The sequence below is a fragment of the Coloeus monedula genome, assembly GCF_965178545.1.
Source record: "Coloeus monedula genome assembly, chromosome: 33".
NCBI classification, from domain to species: domain Eukaryota; kingdom Metazoa; phylum Chordata; class Aves; order Passeriformes; family Corvidae; genus Coloeus; species Coloeus monedula.
The window spans coordinates 1,123,816-1,140,477 of record NC_138813.1 but is presented as its reverse complement, the minus strand read 5'-3'; the positions used below and the strand labels follow the sequence as shown (position 1 = coordinate 1,140,477).

The window sequence follows — 16,662 nt, the reverse complement described above, 5'->3', positions numbered from 1 at the left end:
ATTTGGAAATCCACGGGGATGCAGAGATACCCCGCAGCCCCTGGAGGAGCCCCCACCGGAGCAGGGGGATGCCTGAGGAGAGGCTGTGAGCCCGTGGGAGACCCGTGGACAGAGGGGCCCTGATGGAGCAGCCTGTCCTTGCAGGGGCTGCAGCAGTGTGAGGGGACTGCTGCCCGTGGGACGGACTCAGGGTGGAGAAGTTCCTGGAGAACTGTCTGGTGGGAGGGAGCCCAGAGTGCAGCAGGGGAACGACTCCTGTCCCTGAGCAGCGGGAGAAGGCATGGGGGATGAACTGAGCATGGCCCCCATTCCCTGTGTCCTGCACTGCCGGGGTGGGAGGTGGAGATGGAAGGAGGGAGGGGTGGGAGGAAGAAGTTTTGAAGGGCCTTCTTTTAATTCTCCTTATCCTGCTCTGAATTTGTTAGCAATAAATTCAATTCATATCTCCAGTTTCAAGCCTGTTCTACCTGTGACAGTGTTTGATAAGAGAAATCTGTTGGTCCTCATCTCAGCTCATGAGCCCTTGGTTAAATTTTCTGTCCCCTCTCTGGCTGTGGAGGGCAGGGAGAGAGCGGTTGTGGTGGGTGCCTGGCATCGGGCCAGCGTCCCCCCACTCCAACGGGACATGTTCCTCTGTGGCCCTGGGCTATGGTGCCACGGTTGCTGTTGCTTTTGTCTTCCTTATGATTTTATCTTTTGCATTAAACGCTTGTGAAGTGCCCCCGCTGTCCCTTGTGCCCCCTGAACACCGACAACCCCGGCCCTTGCCCTGCTCCCCCTCCCACGTTCCATCCCGGCTGGCGGAGCCTTGGAGCTGCCGTGGGGCTGACCCGGGGGCTGCGCCCCGAGCCGGGGCCCCTTCCCAGTGCTCCCAGTCTGCCCATCCAGCCTGGAGCAGCCAGCGAGGGCTTCAGCTGGGGCGGCAGAGAGGCGCTGCTGGGGGGTCCCACCTCTGCTTGGCTTGGGTTGCTCTTCCCAAGCTGGGCATAAACGACTTTGGGAGTTTTCTGCCACAAATCTCTCCCCTCGTGCACGCAGCCAAAGGGGGTTGGGGCGGTTTTCCCTTTCTCGGGGAAATCAAAGCCATGCACTGATGCTCCGAATTAGGGGCGGGAGTAGCGAGGCTGCAGGGCTTCCCAAGGAGCCGGTGCCACCCCACACGCAGGGCTGGGCAGGTCGGGCCGGGAGCAGCGGAGAGCTTTGTTTCTCTTCTCAGCTGAACGGCGGCTCGGGCCGGGCCCGTTCCAGGGCTGTTCCTCAGCTGCGGCTTTCCCCTCACGCAGCCCGGGGGGCGCTGGGAGCGCGGGGCGGGGCTGGGCCGTGTGCAGAGCCCGCCCCTCGCTCCGATTGGGCGCTGCTGCCGTCAGTCGTGGTTCTGGCGCGCTGATTGGTCGGAGCGGGGAGCAGCCCGGGCCCGGAGCCGCCGGCAGGGCGGCCGTGGCGCAGCAGAGGCGCCATTGGCGGAGCGTCGGTGCGGGCCCGGGAGCGGCGGCGGCGGCCGGAGCCCGCTGAGGCGGCGGCGGAGCTCGGAGGCGGCCCCAGCGCAGGTGGGAGCCGCGCTCGGGGCTGGCTGCGGGCGGAGGGGGCGGCAGGGGGCTGTGGCGGGTTCATTGTGCCGTGTGGGCGCCGTGTTGGCCCTGGCGTGAGGGCGCTGCGGGAGCGGCTGCCCGCGGTCTCCTTCCCGCTGCTGCCTCGGCAGGAGCCGGTGCCGGAGCAGCGCTGGCTCGTCGCGGCTGCTGTGGGTAGGACAGAGGTGGCTGCCCCGTGGCCGGGAGTGTGCGGGAAAGTTCCCGTGGCCAGAGGTTTGTGTCCCCAGAGGAGCCGGAGGAGTCTTGTAAAAGTAACTTTATTCCTGGGCAAAGGGAGAGGCCACGGGGCATTTCCCGTGGGGTCTGTCCAAGTGTTGGGAGGACGCAGCCTCCTTTTTGTCCCGATTTGCCCGGCCGCATCTCCGTGTCCTTTTCCCCAGTGGCTGAGGTCCTTGGAAGGCACAGACTTCCCGATCCGCCTGCTGCATGTGCCCCTTAAATGTGCACCCCCACTTTGTATAACATCCGATATTCATGGCTCTGTGAAGGCTTTGTTCTTCTTCGGGAAGTTCAGGAATTTAGCAGGACCTTGGCTGAGCAGCAGTTCGTGTCAATTAGTAACATTTTCTAAAACTGATGTTTTCTCCGGTGACTTCCTTATCTCCAAGTCCCTGGCCCTATCTCCAATGGGATTCACACCATCTGTTTGTAAAGACACGTTCATTTTTTTCCTTTTAATTCCCCACTTCTTATTATCTCAGTACTTCTCTTTACAAACTTTAAAAATGCCTTAATCTGTTCTTCCTGGGCCTTCTTTGGTTTTGGGATTATTCTCAGTGACCTCGTTCTGTGTCCTTCTGTAGCCGTTTCTGGGTCAGAAGGCCTGGCTGCCACCTGCATGCCCTTGATCCCCTGCTGAATGAGCTGCACTGAGCAAGGTGTGGTGCATGGTAAAAAGATGAGCGTTGCTGCAGCACCTGAGAGGAGAAACAGCATTGGTTTAACGCATGGTCTGCCAGGGAACCACGAAAACGTGTCCCATTCCCATCCTTTCCACATTTGAACAGGGATATGAGCTGCTTTCTTATTTTGTTTGTTCTCTGTTTCCCCACTTTTTCTTGGCCATCTCTTTGCCAAGAGCAGTTTGAGTCATTTAATTTTCCACAGCCTCCTGGTCCTTCTGCTGGAAGAGAATCTGATGCCATCCCAGGGTGAGATGTGGCGTTGCTCATGGGAGTGGATTGGTGGGTGAGAAGGTCAGGAGCTGGAGCTGTGTGCTTGGTTATGATTTGGAGGACAGCTTGTAATCTAATGATGCATTGAAATGATCAGTGGGTTCTCTGGCACCTGGTATGAATTTGTTCGGGTTCCTAGGGGCTGCTCCATGGTGTTGTAGGATTTGTTCTGGTGGCCGTTGATCTTTTCCCCGTTTTTGGGTGCTCCCTCCAGCCAGGGATGCATCAATTGACCGCTTTTCTCTGATTAAATCATCGCATCCTTGGATTCCCAAGTGATTTCGCTGAACTTGTGGCAGCAAAAGCAGCCCAGTGGTCAAACCCGCCCTGTATAACACAGACAGTGCCAGCAGATGTTGGAGTGGGGAGAGGGATGATTCTCCCCCGCTTTTGTGAGTGAAGTTCTCCCAACATTCTCCGTTTGCTGTTTTCCTTTGCAGCTTCAGGGATTTCTGTTGCAGAGTCAGAGATGCTCAGTGTGGGCTCTGCCTTTAGCGATGCAAATTCCGTCTGTGCAGGGAGGCAGAGCTTGGGGTGAGGGGCAGAGGGAATCAGCCCAATTCCTGTGGCAGGCAAGGAGAGCCTGGGACATTGTGCACACTTCCCCCAGCAGAGTTAATTTGCATTTCTAAAGCTCCTCTGCTGGCTGCCTGGAAGGAAGCTTCTCTTCCAGGGCAGCCATCAGGTGACTCACAAGTGGCCCCCCCAAAAGCAGCTTTCTTTTTTTCTTTAGTATTTTTTAACTGTTTATGAGGAAAAGGGTCAGTTTTAAAGCTCTTCCAGTTTTGCAAAATGCAACCTAAACGTGAACATCGAAAAACTCATTCCAAAATTCTGCCATCACTAACAGACACACATACGCATAGACGAAAAATGCCCCAAAGCAATAAAGATTTTTGCTACTTCTCCTCGGACTAAAAATTGACTCTCACACCTTTGGCCCAAACCCAACTGACAATATCAAAGTAGGATTATTAAGAAAAAACATTCTAATGGTGTCATCCTGTCACAGAAACTGCAGGAAGAACAAAAACTCTCCAACGACCTTTTCAGTGTTAGAGGATCAAGGCATTACTTTATTCTGGCCAGGATGTGCAACAGAAATCATTTCATGCACACAGAGCCCGGGTGTGCAGAGAAAATCATTCCATGGCACACGAGTTTTACTCAATTTTTCCTCAACTTTATGCAGTCTAAACCCATAGAAATCCATAGGTTTAATGTTCATTGGTTCCACGTTGGGTAGTTCTTAGTATTTAGTTTCCTATTGGCCCCGGATTGCTTGGCCTCTGATGTTAATTAGGTCCACACTCCTTGATTTCCTTCTCGGCCTTTTCCAGAGCAGGGGTCTCCAGCTGTGCCGGGGGCAGTGTCTGGGGTAGCTGTTCCTTGATGTTTGCTGATGGGCGTTATCTTTTGGGCTATTCCCAGTCTGTTGAGATGTTAAGCTCATCTCTGTTGAGTGGTGTAACATCCCTTAACAAACACTTTCAAATTCCTTTCCCCAAGGCAGAGGCAAACGAAGCCTCAGTAGCGAAATAAAATTTTAAAACAATTCTGAACTTGGTATATTTTCCAGCAATCGAATCCCACCCAGCCCAGAGTGTGAGTGTAACTGAGAGCCAGAGTGGAATTCTCCCGCTGTCTCCCGCAGCAGCTGTGGCGAGTGCAGGCACAGAAAGCTCTGAAGCTCGCCCGGTGCCAGCGAGGATTGGTCCCCAGTGCCTGGAGATGCCAGAGGAGGTGCCCAGCCAGACTATTTCAGCAGAGGATCTGTGGGCAGCCCCCGGGGTTTCCCCCGCTGTGGAGCCCTGGCTGCTGCTGCGGCCCCTTCTGTGCAAGGTCAGTGGCGGCCTCGCATGGTCCTCCTGCAGCCGGGGAGTGCAAATCCACGGGGCTTCAGAGAGCTTGAGGCGAGGCTGAGGGGTCCCCCCGTGTTCAGCTGTGCTGGCGGCTGTTTCTGTGCTCGGGGACACTTGGAATGGGCCACGCCCTTGGCCACCAGTGGTGCTTCTTTGCACTCCAGGACCCGATGTCCTGGTTGGATGTTGTGGACAGCAAAGTCCCCAGGCAGGGTCTGTGCCAGCCGAGCTTCCTGTGGAAGAGATTTCACAAGAGACAGGATTCTGGCCACAGACTGCTTGAAACAGATATCCCTGGTCTCCATCCCCCAGCAGGTGGGGAATTCCCAGGGTGAGGAATTGGAAACATCAATTCCAGGGGTGATAATTGAGTATCTGGCCTGGGTCTGGCTCTTCTTCTTGCCAAAGCCAATGGCAGCAGCCGTACCTGGGGCATCTTGGTTTCTCTCAGCAGCTTCAGAAGGTGTTTCTTTATTTCCCCATTCATTCTTTCCACCCGACCCGAACTCTGGGGGTGCCAGGGCGTTTGGAGGTGCCACTGTGTTCCTAAAGCAGCCAGAACACCCTGAAGGATCTTTCCTGTAAAATGAGTTCCCCTGTCTGAGTCTATTGCTTCCACAATCCCATAGCTTGGAATTGTTTGTTCCAAACATGCCTTAAGAACTGATGCAGGGATTGCTGAAGCAGTCGGAAATGCTTCTGCCCTGCTGTGAGCTGCCATGCTGTCAGCAGAAGATGTTGAAGCCTCCCTGCTCAGGGCATTTCAGTGCCAGGCTCTTCCAAGCACCCCCAGCTCGGCCCTTTGAGCTGAGCATGCGGGCGCTGAGCTGCGCTTTGTCTCATTCCCTTTCCTTAAGAGCAGCGTGTCTTGTCACTCTTTTCCCTTCTGCTGCCCTTGAAGAGCCATCCCTAAACACATTTTCTCCCTCAGGCCAGGGAATGTCTGGTAAATCTCTGCTAGCCCAGGTCTGGAGCTCTGTCACTTGGCTGCAGCCATGGGTTTCTTGCCAGCCCCGTGTCCAGGGCCGTTCAAACAGGAGGCTGGGTTCAACCCTTCCTCTGTCCTCAACTCTGAATCCTCCTGTTCCTCCAACAAGTTTCATTCTGTAAGAACCGAGTGCTGCTCATCCGTTTAGAGGCTCCTTTGGTTAACAAAGCTTTAACTTGATGCCAGGCTTGAACAGCCAGAGATTCTGCTGCTGTCAGTTTTCAGGCCTCAGTTCCCATTAAAGCCGGGGCTGCACAATTCTGCAGACAATGAGGCCACTCTCTGGCCACTGGGTTAAACATTTGAGCCCAGGAATTCCTTTGGCATGGCCCTGATTAACATCCCCATGCAATTCAAATGGTTTTTCTCTGTCTGGGAGGGCCAGGGCAGGAGGCTCAGTTCATCTGCTTTTGAAGCCTTGAAAGTTGTGCTTTCCTTCTGGTGTCCATGATCGGGTTTCTTGCCTGGCAGGAGAGGAGTGTTGGAGGGAGAGATGGCTGGCTCCAGAAGCCCTGCCTTTAGCAGGGCCTCAGTAAGAGGCTGTAACCCCTTCCTTGCCTCCCTTGGAACAGGGTACTGCTTTTAGACACCACTTGTCCTGGATGCTTCAGAGGAATTTGGAGAGGCTCCATATCTGATTTTCCCTATTTCCGTGGGGCTGCCCACACTTCTGGGTTCCCTTCAGCAGAGGCCTTCGCAGACATTTGACACAAAGGTACAGCAGCATTAGCCTCTGTAGCTCCTTTTACAATATGAATTTGCATTCCCACTTGAGCCACCAAATCCCTTCCCAGTAAATTACAATCACAAATAGGAACAAACAGAAATTGATGCATTTCAAACCCATCCCCCACATCTACTGATAGTGGTTGAATAAAACCCCCCTGCTCATCTTTCCCACTTATTGCCGGAATAATGAAAGAACTTCTTGACAATTTCCCCCCTTAGGTCTCAGATTCAGAGTGGATCGAGAGGCCCCTGTGTCCATCAGGAGCGGCCTCGTCTCGATCCAGACGTGCCCTGAATGTTCTCAAGGGCCCTGGTGCGGTGGGTCCCTGGTGTGCTGGGAGCTCTGAGAGCCCTGACAATCCATGTCCATCAGGGGTGCACTTGCTCGTGCTGAGGGTGCTGCTGTCTGTGCTTGCAGTGTCCTTGTGGCCTGCAGCTGGAGCCCTGATTCCTTGCCAGGGGCTGTTTGGGTCGGCTCTGCCGTGCCGAGGAGGGCAATGCCTGTGCCAGGTGCTTGTGGCCGCCGCCGTCCCCTGGGTGCTGGGGCCCCCTTGGGCCCTGCGGTTCATCCCTGGGGGGCTGTAGAAACTCTGCCATGGCCTTTGCCTTCACCTTGGCCTTTTGCTCATCCCTTCTTACATTCCCCTGCTGAGCCTTTCTGGCCAAGTGCTGCAGGGGCTTCTTGTGCCTCTCCTGCAGCCCCCTCAGTGCCTGTGGGTGCTCATCCTCTGACAGCTGCTGAGCTTTCTGCAAAATCATTCGTTTCTCCAGTGACCCAAACAAGATCAATGAAAGAAAATCCTGATCCTTCCACATCCCGCAGCCTCCTGGGGGCCGGGGGCCACTGCCGGCCCTGCCCGGGGGGTGTTGGGGTCAGGCAGTGCCCGGCGCTGAGCCCCGGCTGCCCCACAGCCCCGGCCCGGCCCCACAGCTCCCCACAGGACCCCAGCCCGTGCTGCCCTGTCCTGCTGCTCCCCACCACAGAGAAACCCCCTGAAATCCTGACCTCCTTGTTTTCCTGTCCTAGAAAGCAGGGATACAAAGGAGGTGGAGCTGGCTGTGAGGATAAGAGGGTTTTGGCCCTCTTGGAGGGTAAGACTGGGAATGATGCTGTAAAACATTCCAATTCGCAGTATTTTTCTCTTCCTCCTTTTTTCCGTCTTCCTTTTCCTTTCTTACCACATAGATTCCTCCTGCTGCTGTTTGCCTTAACCATATTCCTGCACACTCCCTTCAACCAATCCCTTCCCAGCACACCAACACCATCCGTCCCCTGTTGCTGAGACCCCTTCTCAACTTCCCTTTTTACCCCCGCTGGGTGTCCATGTCCTTAATTACCTCTGGGAGAATGTGCAAACTGGCTCATCATTGTCCCCTTTTGTATAGGAAACGATGTCCATGGTTCTGTTCCGGCTTTGTTGTTGTTCTGGAAGTCGAGGAATTGAGCAGGACCTTGGCTGAGCAGCAGTGTGTGTCAATCAGTACCATTTTGTGGAGCTGATGGTTTCTGGTGTCACTTCCTTGTGTCCAAGTCTGTGTCCCTGTCTCTGAGCAGATTCAGAGCATGTGTTTGTAAAGAGCTGTTGTTGTTCTTCCTTCCATAGGGGTCTCCTGTGTGCCGGTTTCATCAAATTTAGAAATATATCCTCTGAGAGAAGGCACAAGCACCCCTCGCCCACCAGGTATGGGAAAAAATAAATTTTCCTCAAAGGAAAGTGAAAGAGATAAAACCTATTTATTTAACAAACAAACAGGGAAAGGATAATAATGCTAAATAATAAAACCTCTCGATCTGCTGAGAGAAACTTGGGAAAATTTCAGAGTCCTGCCATAGATCGATCTCTCCCCCTCCTTGGAGCTGGGACGGGGTGGTGGGCCCACCTCCAGGGCCAAGGCCTCAGTGGAAAGTCCTCCCATGTATTCTGATGTTGAAACTGCCCAGCAGAGAGAAAAAGGAAAAAAGAAAAAAGTCCCAGAAAAAACAAACATTCAAAAAACTGAGGAAAAAAAACTGCTGAAAGCTGGCTGGAAAGAAAAGCAAGCCGGGTGCTTCCCTTCCCTCTCACTCTCCTGCCACAGCTGAAAAAAAAGTATCTCTGTGTGACCTTGAACAAGCTGCAAACTGCTTTGAAAAAGTTTTGCTCAGTTTTTTCCTTCCCCCTCTCAGGCTCAGTTTAGAGGCATAAAAAGGCACAAGAATTAATTTCTGGGCATAAGGCAGCGATATGGGATACACATCATAAAGTCACCCCAAGACATTCCACCCCTTATCCGATATCGTTGGCTCAATGCCCAAACTAAGATATTCTAATTCTACACACACACATTAATACATAAACATATATATATATACAGCTATGTACAAACAGTGACAGTGACAATCAGCAAGCAGTGGTACACAGGCATTCCACATTACAGATGGTTCTCACCCAACAATCAGATCTCCCTGTGGTACACAACGTGATGTTCCATCTTTCTGCATTACCCACTATGTGCAACCAGGTCCCTGAGCAAAGACAACCCCACGGATGGTTTTTCTGTACTCGAGGCAGAATTGATCCACACAGTCTTTCCTATCAGACCTCTGACATGCACTACTGGGACCTTATCTCCATCTGTTGTATGCAGGGATTCAGATTGGGCTGGCCCAGCTCTATTGGTGGAACCTCGGGTGTTAACTAACCAGGTGGCCTTTGCCAGATGCTGTTCCCAATTTTTGAAAGTTCCCCCACCCACTGCCTTCAAGATGGTTTTCAACAATCCACTTTGCCTGCAGCTGGTGCATGGTAAGGGATGTGGTACACCCACTCTATGCCATGTTCTCTAGCCCAGGTGTTTATAAGGCTGTTCTTGAAATGAGTCCCATTGTCAGACTCGATTCTCTCAGGGGTGCCATGCCTCCAAAGGACTTGCTTTTCCAGGCCCAGGATGGTGTTCCGGGCAGTAGCGTGAGGCACAGGGTAGGTCTCCAGCCATCCAGTGGTGGCTTCTACCATTGTGAGCACATAGCGCTTGCCTTGGCGGGTTTGAGGCAGTGTGATGTAATCAATCTGCCAGGCCTCCCCATACTTGTATTTGGACCACTGCCCACCATACCACAGGGGCTTCACCCGCTTGGCCTGCTTGATCGCAGCGCATGTCTCACAATCATGGATCACCTGGGAGATACTGTCCATGGTCAGATCCACCCCTCGGTCTCATGCCCACTTATAGGTGGCATCTCTGCCCTGATGACCTGTGGCATCATGGGCCCATCAAGCTAGGAACAACTCTCCCTTGTGTTTCCAGTCCAAGTCTACCTGTGACACTTCTATCTTTGCAGCCTGATCTACCTGCTTGTTGTTGCGATGTTCCTCATTAGCCCTACTCTTGGGGACATGGGCATCTACATGGGGGACTTTCACAACCAGCTTTCTTACTCGGGCAGCAATGTTTTTCCACTCTTCAGCAGCCCAGACTGGTTTTCCCCTACGCTGCCAATTAGCTTTTTCCCACTTTTCTAACCATCCCCACAGAGCATTGGCTGCCATCCATGAATCTGTGTAGAGGTAAAGCTTTGGCCACTTCTCTCTTTCAGCTATGTCCAGAGCTAATTGAACGGCTTTGGGTTCAGCGAGTTGGCTTGATCCACCTTCTCCTTCAGTAGCTTCTGCAACCTGTCGTGTGGGACTCCAGTGGCTGTTGTCCACTTTCGTTTCATCCCTACGATGCAACAAGAACCATCAGTGAAAAGAGCATAGCGTGTGTCTTCTGATGGCAGTTGGTTGTACGGTCGAGCTTCTTCAGCACATGTCACTTATTCTTCTTCATCAGTGAGACCAAAGTTTTCACTTTCAGGCCAATTTGTGATTATTTCCAAAATCCCAGGGCGATTCAGTTTTCCGATACGGGCGCTGTGTGATGAGAGCAATCCATTTGCTCCATGTGGCATTGGTGGCATGGTGCGTAAAGAGAACCTTTCCTTTGAACATCCACCCCAGCACCGATAGTCGGGGTGCCAGGAGGAGTTGTGCCTCTGTGCCGATTACCTCAGAGGCAGCTTGGACTCCTTCATAGGCTGCCAAGATTTCTTTCTCTGTGGGAGTGTAGTTGGCTTCGGACCCTCTGTAGCTTTGGCTCCAGAATCCCAGTGGTCGGCCCCAAGTCTCACCAGGCACCTTCTGCCAGAGGCTCCAGGACAGACCATTGTTCCCGGCTGCAGAGTAGAGAACGTTCTTCACCTCTGGTCCTGTCCTGACTGGGCCAAGGGCTACGGTGTGAGCGATTTCCTGCTTGATCTGGGCAAAGGCTTGCTGCTGTTCAGGGCCCCAGTGGAAATCGTTCTTCTTGCGGGTAACCAGGTAGAGAGGGCTCACGATCTGGCTGTACTCGGGAATGTGCATTCTCCAGAAACCTATGGCGCCTAGGAAAGCTTGTGCTTCCTTCTTGTTGGTCGGTGGAGACATTGCTGTGATCTTATCGATGACCTCGGTGGGAATCTGACGTCGTCCATCTTGCCACTTTACTCCCAGGAACTGGATCTCTTGGGCAGGTCCCTTGACTTTGCTCTTCTTGATGGCGAAACCAGCTTCCAGGAGAATTTGGATTAATCTCTCTCCTTTCTCGAACAGTTCTGTTGCGGTATTCCCCCACACAATGATGTCATCAAGGTACTGCAGATGTTCTGGAGCCTCACCCTTTTCCAGTGCAGCCTGGATCAGTCCATGGCAGATGGTGGGACTGTGCTTCCACCCCTGGGGCAGTCGGTTCCAGGTGTACTGCACGCCCCTCCAGGTGAAGGCAAACTGAGGCCTGCACTCTGCTGCCAGAGGAATGGAGAAGAATGCATTGGCAATGTCAATAGTGGCGTACCACTTCGCTGCTTTGGACTCCAGCTCGTACGGGAGCTCCAACATGTCCGGCACGGCAGCGCTCAGCGGTGGAGTCACTTCATTCAGGGCACGATAGTCCACAGTCAATCTCCATTCCCCGTCAGACTTGAGCACAGGCCAGATGGGGCTGTTGAAGGGTGAGTGGGTCTTGCTGACCACCCCTTGGCTCTCCAGCTCACGGATCATCTTGTGGATAGGGATCACAGCATCTCGAGTTGTCCGATACTGCCGGCGGTGCACTGTCGAGGTGGCAATTGGCACTCATTGCTCTTCCACTTTCAGGAGCCCAACTGCAGAAGGATTCTCAGATAGTCCAGGCAGGGTGTTCAATTGCCTAATGCCCTCTGCCTCCACAGCAGCAATCCCAAATGCCCACCTGAGTCCTTTTGGGTCTTTGTAATAGCCATTCCGGAGGAAGTCTATGCCCAGAATACACGGGGCCTCTGGGCCGGTCACAATCGGATGCTTTTGCCACTCCTTCCCAGTCAGGCTCACCTCAGCTTCCAAAAGGGTCAACTGCTGTGATCCCCCGGTCACCCCAGCAGTGGAGACAGGTTCTTCCCCCACATGTCCCGATGGCATTGAAGTACACTGTGCCCCAGTATCAACCAATGCATCATATTTTTGTGGCTCTGATGTGCCAGGCCATCGGATCCACACCGTCCAGAAAACTCGGTTCTCCCGTGCCTCTTCCTGGCTAGAGGCAGGGCCCCTCTAGCCCTGGTTATCATTCTTTCCCTGGGTGTACATGCTCGAGGTACCTTCAAGGGGATCCGACATATCATCTTCCCTTCTGTAATACCTGGCAGCTCGGTCACGGAGGCTGAGGCTACTTTCACCTTGGTGGAACCCCCTTGGTTAGTGCCTCCCTCCTTGAGTTCACGCACCCGCGCTGCCAGGACAGAGGTGGGTTTCCCATCCCACCTTCTCATGTCTTCCCCATGCTCACACAGGAAAAACCACAGCTCAGCTCGTGGGGTGTACCCTCTCTCTCTAGCAGGGGGATGACGGGCTCTGACTTGGGGGCCTGTGACTCACACTGGTGCCACACTGACCTTCCTCACCTCTTTCCTGATCTCCTTCATCTCCTCTTTGAGGTCCTGGACCACAGCAGAGACATGAGCTTTCAGCGGGACACTGACCATACTGTCATAATTCCTGAGCTTGTTGGCGACAGAGCCCACGGTTTCTCGGGTATTGTCAGCATCAATCGTTGCAATGAAGGTGGTGTATTGCGATGGCCCTAGCCTTGCCAGGTTCCACATCATCTGTCCTGTGCACCTGACCTTATCGGGGTCATTATCATGCTGTCCATTCTTCCCAAAGAGTACCTCTAATATTGCCACTTCTCTTAGCTGTTGGATCCCTTGCTCGAGTGTCTTCCACTGCATTCTATGATGATACTCCTGCATTCTTTCTTTGTGAATGAACCTTTCTCTCACACTCGTTAAGAGCCGCTCCCAGAGAGAAAGAGGCCCTGGCTCCCTCACAAATATCTGGTCCACAGCCGGGTCCTGGGTCAACGATCCCAGATACCTTGCCTCGCCACTATCCAGTTGCACACTTGTGCCCATAAGGTCCCAAAGCCGAAGCAGCCAGGTGGTATAAGGCTCACCCCCCTTCGCGCAATGTCGTTTCGCATAGCACGGAGACTGTCGTGCGACAGGGACTCGGTGATGATTTCTGGCTCTGGCTCTCCTGCTGGTTGTGAGGGCCCTGGCTGCCCATCATCATTAACTGGTCGTACTGATTTGGTCTTACACCTCCTTTGCACAGGGGCGACTGCTGCTGGCTGTGGTTGTCCTTGTGGTTCAGCTGAAGCCTGGACAGTTGTAACATCCGTGGGTTCCACTGCTGCACCATCGGACTCACCCTCTTTGGGGTAGGGAGAGGGTTTTTCACTAGCTGAGGAGGTGTATTCCCTTAGCAATTGGCATATCCCCTGGCGCACCTGGCCCATCTCCTGGCATATCCCCTGGTGCACCTGGCCCATCTCCTGGCATATCTCCTGGCACACCTGACCCATCTCCTGGCATGTCTCCTGGTGCACCTGGCCCATCTCCTGGCATATCTCCTGGTGCACCTGGCCCATTTCCTGGCATATCCCCTGGCGCACCTGGCCCATCTCCTGGCACATCTCCTGCATCCTTTTTGCCAGTACCCCCACCCAGTTCGTGTAGTCCATTTCTGAGGTGGGCTGTTGGGCGGTATCAGGCTGTGGGGCAGGGTCTCTAGTGTCTGGGGCTGTGTCAGGCTCTGGGGCAGGATCAGGCTCTGGGGTAGGAACTCTACTCTCTGGGGCCATGTCAGGTTCTGGGGCAGGATCAGGCTCTGGGGTAGGATCTCTGGTCTCTGGGGCTGGTGTCTGGGTAGTTATCCAAGCCAATCTCAACTTATCCTTGAGTGCTAAAGAGAGTAGGCCTACCAGCAGTAGGTGGTTAGTTCTCAGAGGGAGTCTAAACCCTTCGAAAATTGATGGGGTGGGTCCAAAGAACTGGTTGAGGTGTTGGGGGAAAACTTCCCCTGGTGTCATTTCCTCACAGAAGGTACCATTTTTAACATAACCCCAAAAACATGCGCTCAGTGTGTGATAGCCGTTTATCCATGTGCCCACATTCCGGAGGAAGTTTAAAAGCCATGAATTCCTCACCTTCTCGACCCATAGCGCAAGCTGGATAACAGCAACGGTAGCCTTAGTCAGAGGACCCATGTTTAGGTAAGGAGCTGCAAAGGGGAAGAATAGAGCCACGGCCACCTGCCACCTGAACCAGGGTAAAGTAGACCACACAGTGCTGCCTAACAAGGTTCCAATATCCAGTACACAAAATTAAGTTATCCAGGAACTGTTATTCCTTTTTCAGCTCTCTCTCTTAATGCCTTCGAGCCCCCCATTGGGCACCAAGGTCTATCTTGGTTTGAAAGACAGGTGTCTGCTAAGGAAGGCAGAAGCCTCCCTAGGAATGGCAGATGTAACCCCCTTCCCTCTGAGTTATTATAATTTTGAAATCAAGGGCTTTTAGGCAATGATGTGGGAAAATAGGAATAACAGTTCTTTACTATTATATATATAACCAGTCAAACAAACAGCAATAACTATGGCAGTAACAGCAAACAATCCCAAACCCAGTGCCAGCCTTCTCGGCTGTCAGGCCCTTTCCCCTCGGGTGCAGTTCCGCTCGCAGCCGGCAGGGGCGCTGGCGGCTCCCGGTGAGCAGGGCAGGTGCGATGGTTCCCCCGCGGCTGCAGGGGGCGCTCCGGAGCGAGCTCGGGGAGCACGCGGCACCGGTGCCCTGGGATCCCGGGAAGGGATGGAACAAAGGAGCTTCACAAACCGCTGGGCAGCCGATCCCGGTGTCCGGCTGGACTCTCGGGAACAGCAGGCTGGAGTGGCAGGGACGAGCACAGATCCCAGAGGACAGACGAGATGTATCCAAACGGGGAACCCCCTGGAGGTCGGGCAGGCAGGGCAAGCACGGCTACAGCGTAGCGAAGGCTCGAAGCAGCAGCGGGGCAGGGCGGCCACAGCCCAGCCTCCAGCAGGGCAGGGAAAGCGGCTTTGGGAACCCGGCGTTGCTTCCAGCAGAAAAGAAAAACGGCTGAAGAAAAAAAACCAGCAGCTCCTTTCTCTGCAGCTTCTCTCTCCAAACTCTGAGAGTGAACTGACCCCACACCCAGGTGAAACAAAGGAGTAGCCAGGCCCACCCCACCCCTAATGGGCAGCTCTTTTGTCTTTCTTAACTACAGCCATTTGTCCCCTAGCAACATGCATATGGGAAAAAATTCCTTTAACAGGAAAAAAAACTAGGACTAAACTAAAACCCCAACACCCAGGTATAGCATGGAAGGAGAAAAAGTAGGAGTGAGAGTGAGAGAGACCAATTATCAAGATTTACACAGCCTTTTAAAGACATTTTTAACCAATAGTTACTAAAAACGTACATTATTTTTACTTTCTTACCAATTATTCAGTAACACAGGCAGGAACTGCGGAATTTTCTATCCAATCATTCCAAACTACTTTTACTGCAAAATATGGAGTGGTAGAAGAAGGAGAAGAAGGTCTAGAGAACAACAACAATCCTCCATTTTGATATTTTTTACTCTTATCTATTTACTACAAAGAGAAACCTAAAACCTCTAAATTTTTCACCGTATGAAAATCTTACATAATAGTCTATAACCTAATTCACACCACTGTATTTTCTAGCTGTTGTCTGACTGTTGGTAATTTTTTCCAAGGTTTAAAGCTATACCAGTGGTGTCCAGGGGGGTAAAACCGCTTAAAAACAGGCAGAGAAATAATCTCAGCACTCTGGGTTCCTACAGTGGAGTGTTCAACCCATAGGCAAAAGCACCTGCGCTGAGATGGGCAGATGCTGACACAGCTGTAATTTCATGAGAAGTTTGGACAGGGAGAGATGGACCAGATGAGGACTTTGGCTCCAAATGGGAAAGGAGAAAACCTCAGTCCCGAGAGATGCTCCCAGAGATAGTCCTAGAGATGAAGATGAGGAAGACCCTTTGCTCCCAGGGAAGGAGAAGGGCCTCTGTTTTTGTTTCTGAACGGCTCAACCTTAAAGTTGTACCCCAAAAAACTTCAAGAGTGGACCCTCGAAAGCAGTTGCAGGAAAAGCTGCAAGTCGGGGGAAGGGACTCACATGCGAGCAGAGAGACTCCTCTTCCTAAATGGACTGAACAATACTTGGAAGTGGGCGGCTGGCTCGTTGTGATAATGTTTTCATAGCACGAGCAAGAAGAGACTTCTCTTTCTAAATGGACAGAACAAGGTTATTATGGAAGTGGTAACAGACTGAACATCTCAAGGGTTGTCTTTTTCCATTGTCAGTGGGAGAAGGGAGGAAGGTGGGGGGAGGAGGAGAGCTCTGAAGGTGTGGTAGAATTTTTTCCCCCCCTCTTTTAGGTCTGTTAATAAACTTCTTTATATTCTTTCAAGTTTGGTGCCTGGTTTGCGTTTCTCCTAATTCTTATCTCACATAAGATAAACAGTAATGAGTATTTTGGGCCAAACCACGACACGAAATTGGTGTTTCCGCCCGGTTACAAACCCAACCCGCTACATCGTGCTGCTTCTTGGTTTCACATTATTGAGCCTTCCTTTCTTCTTCTATTTTTCTTTCCTTTTTTCATTGTCTTGTAGATTTCTTTCAGTATTCTTTCTTTCTTCATTTTTAAATCTGTTTTCTTTCTTTTTCCTTTTTTGATTTTGTTGCTTTCTTCTTTCTCTCTTTGCTTTCTTTCTTTTCTCATTTATTTTTTCTTCCATCTTTCTTTTTTGCTCTTCTTTCCTTTCTTCCTTGTTTCATTCTTCTTGTTTTTTCTTTTTTTTTTTCCTCTCATATTCTTGTTGGTTTCATGGTATTTACTTTGTTAATTTCTTTCTTTCTTCTTTTCTTTTTTCTTCACTTTTTTCATTTTCTTGTTAATTTT

General features: G+C 52.1%; 1 long non-coding RNA gene across 1 annotated transcript; it reads left to right on the top strand.

Annotated features, from left to right (window-relative positions):
• Positions 1 to 1,408: 1,408 nt before the first annotated feature.
• LOC309583890 lies at positions 1,409 to 16,061 on the top strand. Its single transcript, XR_014227181.1, has 3 exons — positions 1,409 to 1,547; positions 7,948 to 8,025; positions 15,560 to 16,061. It is a non-coding gene; the product is annotated as an uncharacterized lncRNA (long non-coding RNA).
• Positions 16,062 to 16,662: the final 601 nt, after the last annotated feature.